An 8862-nucleotide genomic window follows, 5' to 3' on the forward strand; every position below is an offset into this window, starting at 1 on the left:
CAAATTAGTGCTTGTGCTTCGTCTCCAATGATCACACCTTGGACAGAACGTTGAACCTCAATCTTTTTTTTCCCCCCTGATAAGGCTGTACTGCGTTTAAATCAAGCATCGGCGTGAGTACAGCTTTACCTTTTTATTTTTTTGTACGTGACCAGACAAACTCGGTTGACACAGGTCATGACGCAAGAACCGTTCCCAGAATGCCGATGGACTGACAATGGTTACGGGGAAACGATTTAGCGATAACTCGCAGGTGTACCTCCGGCGCGTCTCCGCACTGAGGGGGTATAAGTTGCGTCTTGCGGCCCGCGCCGTGACAGAGGCGAACGGTTCCCAGGGAGAAGTGGCAGCGCATCAAAGGCGCGCCGCCATGCCTGCCGCCGCCGCGGCGTCCCCTGTGTGTCGCATAGTTTCCGCCATCAGCGAGGCTGACAGGCGAGGGAATCACACGCGCGCCGTCGCGCCGATCCCACACAAAGGACGCGCATCGCTCAAGACAAAGGGCCGCCGCCGGCCCAGAGACCTGGCTGGTTCCGCTGCCCGTGCCGTGCCATCGAACATCACCCCCCCCCCCCCCCCTCACCCAGTCCGCCATCACTGCACATCATGTACTGCGCAACACGCATGAACGGAGACGCCGGCGAACAAAAACGAGAGCCAAGCACGTTTCCTCGGTATCCCAGTACCAGCAAAGGGTACACAGTGCTCAAGCCGCTGCAGTTGCGAATTAACACTCAACGTACTGACGACTACATTGTGATGTAGCGGTTAAAACATTAATGTAATTGTAATCGAACCATTGTTTGGTAGTGAAACATTGTACGTGCGAAAACCGGAACAGAAGAGAATCGAGGCATTTCATAGGTGGTGCTACAGGCGAATGTTGAAAATTAGATGGACTGTTAAGGGAAGGAATGAGGAAATTCTGCGCAGTATCGGAGAGGCAAAGAATATGTGGAAAACACTGACAAAGAAAAGTGACAGGATGATAGTACATCTGTTAAGACACCAGGAAAAGACTTCCAAGGTACCAGAGGCAACTGTAGAGGGCAAAAACTAGAGGAAGACGCAGACTGGAATACATCCAGCAAATAAGGTTCCAGGCGATACTTCGAGGTGAAGAGGTTGACACACTAGAGGAATTCATTGCGGGCCCCACTAAACCAGTCGGAAGACTGATGGCTCAACAAAAAACAGGGATTCAACCTTGTCTTCTCCAAACCGGTATGACGTAGTCAATCATACCCATCGTTGGTTCTGTGGATATGCTGTTTTCGTTCAACAATACTCAAGCACTACCGGTCATGGGTATGAATCTGAGGGTAGAGTATGGATGAGGTAGAGTATGGATGGAGCATCAAAAGATAAATATCGATACTAGACGCAAGCGAATATCACAGTTATGAATATCGTTACAGACGGTCAATCTAATGAGAAATATCGATAGTTCGATACATCGGAGCCAAAAATTTAGCTACAAAATTCAGATAATAACTTATGATTGCGCCTGTTATTTGAAACTGTGAGGAGAGGATTTTAGGAATCTACAAAGAAAAGAACTAAACCCAAATTTTACATCATTTGTCATTAAAATAGAGAAATCTTAGAAATAAATTTAAAAAAAACTGTATTCTAGAGCATATGAAAAAACAGAGAAATAAAAACAGACAACCAAAATCACTCAAAATACAGATTATATAAATGAAAAACTTTTTAGAACTTCGAAAACTTTTTAGAACCTCCAAAAATTAATTTGTTTATTTCAAAGTAGAAAAAACTGTAGGTACTGTTCTTATGCAGTAAATATATTCAATATTAAAATGAAAGAAGAGTTCAGTTTTCTCTATTGTGAGTCAGATGAAGACGATAATATTATTATCCAATTACATGCCTGAAATATAAATGTTTCCGATGTATTGGCTGGAAAATATTTGTCAATAATAGCGCATATGTCGATTTTCCTGTATACAGCTATCCTGTGTCCCAATCCTAGGAAAGAAGTTATTTGTGGTTCACGCGGAACGGTCGCGTGGCGTTCCGTCGCGCCAAAATTATTCGAACAGGATGCAGATGTGATGAAATATGATTTTGGCAGTTTTTTTGTGTAGTGGTAGGGCGACAAAGGATGATTATTCGGTTTGTTCGCAGGGTGCGCATAATCACACACGAAATCAATGGACAAATGAGTATCATTTCTTAGTCAGTAGCATCCGTTGGCGGGACGTATAATTACTTGAACAGTTATAAAGGTTGCCATGGACTGTCATAGCGTGAAAGATTAATATGGAAAAGCACTACAGGAATGTGAAACTTCAGGCTGGAATTGGAAGAAATTTAAGTCTCAAGACTAGCATGACAGTATAGGCACTGTTAAGAAATGTATCACTTATGAAGACAACAAACGAAGTAAAATGATGTGTACTGTTATCCTCTCAAAATTTTTCAACTCCAAACCAAAAGAGACATGGCTGAAGAGTGCTATGTGTTCAAATGGGCACACAGTAAATGTGCTGGGGTTTCACAAAAGAAGAATATCTATAGAAGAACGTCTGTAGAAAACATAAGAATATGCCATTTTTCTCAATTCCCAAATCTCATGACATGACATGTATAAGCTTTCTAATAACACACTGTAATAATTAAATAAAGTATCATACAGTTTTCTTTCATGAATCACTGTGTAGGTAATAGTTCTCCGAAATGGTATCGTTTTGAGAAATTTGTTTCTGTCTGTTATGGGGGAATATCGAACACTTAATGTGGAAACGCTGTTTCAAGTTACAGTTCTCACATTGTACATGCAGTGGTACTGTTGAACGTTACGTCGTTTAGTATGGATTACATATTTGCTGGATCACCGATCACCAATACTTCAACCATAAGATCGTACGCATTCTGTATAGCATCTACATACTGTCACTTTTAAGAGGAAAGCTATGCAGCGATATTATTTAACTGGGATCGCAGTTATTGGAACATGTATGTGGTCCGTTTCTCACAGCTAAATTTCTTCCGCCGATCACTCTAACTGTTACGGAACCATCCTCTTGCAGTTTTTTTAAAATGCCTTATAAAATAGAATTTCATTTTTTTAAATTCATATGCAGTTTTTCTTATTGCTGTTATCCGTTTGCTTTAATGTAGAGACAAAGCCGTCAGAATAGTTTTTTCAGTAACTGCAAAATTGAATCCACAGTGTGTCACGCGTTTAAAGCACAACAATAACATGAATTCTAGTAGCTAGCTGTGTGCCTTAGATTATTTTAGCACTTGCGTTCACTGCACACACTCAGTTTCCTGTTGTGATAAGAAAAATACAATTCTTTTGTCTTATTATATATAAGTCGGCTTTAGCAGCATTTGCGTGGCTTACTCTTTCTTTTGTGTGTTTGAGGAGTGTATGTAGTGGATTACGTAATATTTTAATCGAAGTGATAGTGAAATACGCGCATCGTTGTGTTCACTATTACTCCAATCAGCTTCGACCAATCAGAACAGAGTAAGTAGATTTTTACTGGTAGAGTGTTCAGACTGAGGGAAAGCTTTATATTTGTCAGTAGGATGCTGAATAAAGTCAGTTACTTACAAATACTTGCCATATTACAGTATTCTAGAGCCATTGGCAGAACTTGTCGGTTGTGAATCAGTATTAAATGTAATTGTACTAGAAGTGAGGGTCTTTTCGCTAAATTATTAGAAAAGTCAAATTTTATAAATTTTTTTGGTTATTCCGAAATTCCTACAGTTTTTGTACTCGTTGTAATAATGAGCACTCAGGTTTCTTCCCCTTTCGTTGACGTTATTCGTTATATTTGCCTTTTGTTTAGTAAATCAGTTAAATCTTGCAGGATATTTGGTGATTACTGGTAGGAAGATTAATTAAGGGGGCAGGGGAAGGCGGGGGGGGGGGGGGGGGGGGGGAGGATCCTGTTCCACTACACCCAGCGTTGTTCGGAATAGGAATTGAGAATTTTATGTTCAAGATTCCTGGGCCTGTAGTTCGAGAGGGAAAATCAAGTACTGTTGAGAACAGAGGAATATTTGTAAGGTTTTACTTTTCCAGAAAGGGAATCAGAAACCAATGCAAATCATGATGATATGTTGCAAATATTATTACAGGGAATTCAAGCTGACTTTCGTGTGGTTAAACTGTAAAGTGAAATGTGGATTGGAGCCCCAAGATAAATCTCTGAAGGAAATAAGTGAGAAACTGGTAGGTTCAAAAGTAGCTGGGAATATTTAAATTAGACGCAAAGTAAGAAGTTAAAGATAAGATTCGAGAAACAGTGAAAGGATTTAAAGAGGAGGTAGTAACTATTAAAACTGATGTGAAGGAAAGAATTTACGTCTCTACAGTTGATACGCAGAACTGAAAATGAATAGGAAAAGCAAGATTAAATTTAAAAATGTAGACGTAGCAAGCACGAAGTTAGTTTACTGTGCTCCAGTTTCTCAAGCACGATGAAGAAATACCCTTAGCACCGACTGGAGAGTAACGACTAGGCGAGAGGCAGTCGTAAGCAATGTGGCATTAACACCTTCAACCGGAGAACGCTTTACAGCACCCATTGCTTTGTAGCACAATTGGCACATTCGTTTAGCAATCACACGTTAATAGCCGGGATTGTAGTGTTCCGATGAAATTAGTGGTTAGGTGTATTTTATGACGTCACGTACTCGATGTATGTAACAGCAGTCTTTCAGGTTAGATCATAATCGTATCGCCACGTTGCAACCTTTCTCCTATAAACGGTGGATAGTCTATTTGAGGGTGTACTCCGCTTCTGCTAGTGTTTTCTTCAATTTTTACCTCCGAGAGGAGAAAAGAACGCAAATTGAGTGTCACTTCATTAACCTCAATGGTAAGGGCCAGTTATATTTTACATTGTTGTAACTATCCCTTAGTACATCACATTGGCGTCACATGCAACATACTTTAAATAAGCCAGTGAGTGCGTTTTTGAATAACAAGTATCCCTCTATCCACGAAGTATAACTAAACCAGTCAAAAATAATACAAGCCACATTGCGAAAGGCAAACAATATTATTCAGATTCTGGACAGTTTTCCCTTGGTAGAGGAAGGTGTCCTAAGATGACATTCCGCAAGAGAAAAATTCAACTGAGATTACGCTTTTTGAATTACAAGCTTTATTTTTTGTAATACCTGAAATCTCCCTATTCCTTTAAAATTCAGTATTATTTGTTGTCAGTACTGGAATCCTGATATGATGGAATTATGTATTCATCAGGGCCATGAGACTATCGTACATATCCCATAATTATAGTACATAAACTAAAATTTTTAACTTATAGATTGAAACAACAGTCTGACAAGAAAAATAAAAAACCTACTCTAGGAGCGCCACATTTGAGTTGTTTATTGTTCTGCTTATTTACCGTTAGAGCACGACCTATGTCTCAAAAATGGTTCAAATGGGTCTGAGCACTATGAGACTTAACATCTGTGGTCATCAGTTCCCTAGAACTTAGAACTAATTAAACCTAACTAACCTAAGGACATCACACACATCCATGCCCGAGGCAGGATTCGAACCTGCGACCGTAGCAGTCGCGCGGTTCCGGACTGAGCGCCTAGAACCGCTAGACCACCGCGGCCGGCCACCTATGTCTCACTTCGCAACGCGACGCGTCTGTCCATTACGCTACTGTGCACACGTAAAATCCGTGCCTGAGATTATTACTTACACCTCCAGAAGCCTCATAACCACCATTCTGTCTTTAATTGTAATAAATCCTACCAATGCGGACACGTTTTCGAGAGATTCTCAGTACTGAAGACAGCACTGAAACGACGAAAGCGAGTATTGCGTCGCCTCAGAACTCGATACAACCACGAAAGTCGATACGACATTTCAAGCGGTTGAAAATGGGCATGTACATGTCACAATAACGTCACGGAGAGGTATCAGTGCAGTGAGCCTAACGTTTCCCATAAAAGGGCAGGGGTATCAGTTGATCCGAAAAGAGAGGGCATCTAGTGAATACCTGTAAAACTAAGTACTTGTTGTCTGAACTAAAATATCAGAAGTGGTATTACTAGTAAGGCTAGGCAGGTAAAATACTTCCCCAATTTCCCTGGTACCGAAATTTTCTTCCTCTAATATTTACCCCAGGTTTCCGTTACCCAAAAGGTTCCTCCCGAAAAATGTTTTTCTTCAAAACTGCGATAAAACATCCTAATCTGGAGACGCTGCTTTGCACATGGACTCCCTCGTGTCTGATCGGTAGCAGACGGTGACAGTTGGGAGATGTTGCACCTTATTGATTTGAGATGTTCGTTGTTAACAGTGCAACTGTGTTGGCAACATTGTTGTCTACTTCGTTGCTTAGCTGTGCTGCCGCTGTCTGTGTTTTGCTGCGCTATTTTCATTGTGAGGGTTTCGAAAATGAGTGATGGCGCGGTTGCTAGCCCAACCGCAGGAGACTACTCCATTTCGAAAATGGAGTCCTGTTATCAGGAGCGAGAGTCGGAAAATGCTGAATGTGGCTAAGCACTGCGATGCTGAGAAAATTCAAAATGAACCGTTACTTACCATTACGCACTCATCTCTCCGAGCTACGACGTGCGTAAGCATGAGCCAGCGTAGCAATTCTGGATTAAAAGAGTTTGCCAGTAATTATTCAGGGGTACTCCAGGAACATCAGGCGTGAAGAGGTTAATTTCAATTGTAATTATATTAGAGAGCCATTACAAACAGCTCCGCATTTGGTCCCACTAACTTTGAAATAAGACATTCGCCTGCACACGATGAGTCTTTTTCTACTGCTTGCCAAACCCTACCTCGACCATCAAGGTCACCGGGTCTCTCCCCAACTGAGAAAGTTTGGAGCATTAAGGGCAGGGCCCTCAAACCACCACCGGATTTCGACTTTCTAACGCTTCAAGTGGACAAAATTTGGCACAATATCCCTCAGGAGGGCATCAAAACAACTCTGTCAATCAATGCCGAATAATTGCTTGTTTAAGGACTAGAGGAGAACCGACGCGGTATTGACTTCCTCAATTTGGGAAGCTCTTTCTCTTGAATAAATCATCCGATCATCCAGTTTTTCTAAAATTGTAATTGTATGATTCGGTATATGTACATCACATATAGCGATTTCCGTCTCGCTCGGATAATTCCTTCGTTGTACGTCAGTTTTTTCCATTAGAGGATACTTTATTTGGACGGATATTTGATGGGCAGTAACTTAACGTATGGCAAAACAAAGGCATTGAGCAAGTTACCGGAAGACTAACGGGAATATGTGTTCCACAAACGGATTCGTTCTTGGCCAAATCAACCCAAGGAAGCTATCATGTGCAGATGAATTCCGCTAATTTCGGAAAATAGTTCCAAGAATTTGCAGTCTCATATACACTTCTCCACATAATGATGGACAGTACACCTCAGCCGGCCGCGGTGGCCGAGCGGTTCTAGGCGCTTCAGTCCGGAACCGCGCTATTGCAACGGTCTCAGGTTCGAACCCTGCCCCGGGCATGGATGTGTGTGATGTCCTTAGGTTAGTTAGGTTTATGGGACTGATGACCTCAGATGTTAAGTCCCATAGTGCTCAGAGCCATTTGAACCATTTTTTTAAAGTACACCTCATCACAACAGGCAAGTCAATAAACCGCCCACGAAATCTGATAGGAAAGTATCTGTGATAGAGTAGCTGCAGAAGAAAGTAATTCGGAAAAATAGGTAGGCTGTAAAATCATATGCAGTATTCATGTTTCCCACAAGCAAGGGTCATAAAATAATTCGGTCATCATCATACAATTGCGATTTAAATGCCATGGAGCTGGGGTGGGTAAACATAAAAATACTGTTTACGGAGCGCAGTATAACCGGTGACATGTCACGTGAAAGTCGGTTGAATCTTGCGAGCACTTGCTTTCAGACTGTTACTGAGGAAGACTGGAAAGGGTGTTGCAATAAAGGTATAAAAGCAAAAGGCGGAGTACTGGTGGCGTCACAGAGTAATGGAGATAGCCATTGGCAACCTGACTGCCGACGTCGGCGCTTCACATATACTAATTAGCAGTGACGAGTCTGAGAACAAACTTAGGTGCAACAGAAAATTCAGAATCAAGAGTGTTTCATTCTTGTTTTATTTCCTTATTCTTTTTCTTCACTCGTGTTACTGTACTTTCCTTAAACTCGGCGACATCCAGGAAATTTCAAAAAGTCTTTTAAGATCTTGTGTCGCAATTTGTACTTTCACCTACATGTAATTTCTCGTTTATTTTAATTACTAGTAAGTAATTTTCGGCTCTTAATCTAGTTATTCGCCGACGGCATTATCGCAGTGGTAACACCGGTTCCCGTCAGATCACCGAAGTTAAGCGCTGTCGGGCTGGGCTAGTACTTGGATGGGTGACCATCCGGTCTGCCGAGCCCTGTTGCCAAGCGGTGTTCACGTAGCCGTTGTAAGGCAAACTGAGGAGCTACTTGATTAAGAAGTAGCGGCACCAGTCTCGTAAACCGCAATACGGCCCGGAGATCGGTGTACTGACCACATGCCCCTCCATATCCGCATCCCGTGAGGCCTGTGAGCTAAGGATGACACGGCTTCCGGTCGGTGCCACTGAGCCTACCAAGGCCTGTTCGGACGGTGTTCAGTTCAATCTCGTTGCTGAACTTGTCAATACAAACGGCAGTATCAATTTCGATAATATTAATATAAAGCATTTAACTGGCGCTAACCTCCATCATGCACAGCGCTGTTACGGTGGGCGCTCAAAATCAACGAGCTAAAGGCCTATAAACAATCATATAGATCTTTGCTCAAAACGTAGGTTTGTATTGTATACCTTTTGCTCAAAACACGGGTTTGTTGAAGAGTTTATTGCAAA

At 41.8% G+C, this 8862-nt stretch overlaps 1 pseudogene; it reads left to right on the forward strand.

Annotated features, from left to right (window-relative positions):
* Positions 1-8297: 8297 nt before the first annotated feature.
* LOC126425650 (5S ribosomal RNA) lies at positions 8298-8415 on the forward strand (annotated as a pseudogene).
* Positions 8416-8862: the final 447 nt, after the last annotated feature.

This window comes from Schistocerca serialis, chromosome 1 (assembly GCF_023864345.2).
Source record: "Schistocerca serialis cubense isolate TAMUIC-IGC-003099 chromosome 1, iqSchSeri2.2, whole genome shotgun sequence".
Taxonomy (NCBI): domain Eukaryota; kingdom Metazoa; phylum Arthropoda; class Insecta; order Orthoptera; family Acrididae; genus Schistocerca; species Schistocerca serialis.